Genomic DNA, 1,263 nt, shown 5'->3' with positions numbered 1-1,263 from the left:
GGCCCATTTCCGCTGAGGCTTCTCGAGGCTAATCACGTCTAACCACTGGAACTTCCAAAGGGTCCTTCACACCCTTGCTGCAACTCAAGAAGTTCCTCGACATACAAGTCTCCACTCGAGAGGATGCACGTGGGTCCCACACACATCCAGGGGAGCCCCGTTTCCGCCTCCTAGCTCGAGATGAGGGATCCTTTCCCTGTTTCGTAGGGAAAGAATTCCCGGCGTTCCCGTCGCATCTCAAGAGGAGGCGCTCTCCACAGGAAAGGCGAGAGGAACTCCAGGGTCGAGACACCATTCCAAGAGTCCCCCAGATGTGTCAGTCCATTCCAGAGGAACCTGTTTTCCCTGCACTGCCTTGACGTTCAAGCCGAGGATCGACTCCCACCACGTGTGCACGTGGGACAGCCCTGTGGGAAAGCCTCGTGGGAAAGCCTTGTGGGAAAGACTCGAGGGAAAACCATAGATCCTTTGATCCACGCGGCGGACTGCGTGACACTGCTGCTACCGATCTGGAGGAAAGCGCAAGTGCATGCCCGCATTCGAGACGAGGACTGACTCCCCTGGGGAGACTCCAGAAGTACCCCAAGATCCATGTCAGCACTGGAGAGGAATCCGCAGGTTCCGGCCCCGACTCCACACAAGGTCTTAGGCCCCGGCATCGACGGGAGAGGAATCCAGAGACGCCCCCGAGGAACTCGCATGGGGACTGGCCTTTCCTGAGGCCACCAGAGCGGTTCCCTGAGGTCCCCGTCGTAAGTCGAGAGCACCTGCCGCAACTCGAGAAAATCCAGGAGGTTTTGCCCTCCAGGCGAGATGAGGCCCATTTCCGCTGAGGCTTCTCGAGGCCAATCACATCTAACCACTGGAACTTCCAAAGGGTCCTTCACACCATTGCTGCAACTCAAGAAGTTCCCCGACATACCCGTCTGCACTTGAGAGGAAGCACGTGGGGTCCCGCACACATCCAGGGGAGCCCTGTTTCCGCCTCCTAGCTCGAGATGAGGGATCCTTTCCCTGTTTCGTAGGGAAAGAATTCCCGGCGTTCCCGTCGCATCTCAAGAGGAGGCGCTCTCCACAGGAAAGGCGAGAGGAACTCCAGGGTCGTGACACCATTCCAAGAGTCCCCCAGATGTGTCAGTCCATTCCAGAGGAACCTGTTTTCCCTGCACTGCCTTGACGTTCAAGCCGAGGATCGACTCCCACCACGTGTGCACGTGGGACAGCCCTGTGGGAAAGCCTCGTGGGAAAGCCTCGTGGGAAAGA

Source organism: Ovis canadensis, chromosome 8 (assembly GCF_042477335.2).
Source record: "Ovis canadensis isolate MfBH-ARS-UI-01 breed Bighorn chromosome 8, ARS-UI_OviCan_v2, whole genome shotgun sequence".
Classification (NCBI taxonomy): domain Eukaryota; kingdom Metazoa; phylum Chordata; class Mammalia; order Artiodactyla; family Bovidae; genus Ovis; species Ovis canadensis.
The sequence above is the reverse complement of the archived record's forward strand: the minus strand, read 5'-3'. Positions refer to the sequence as shown.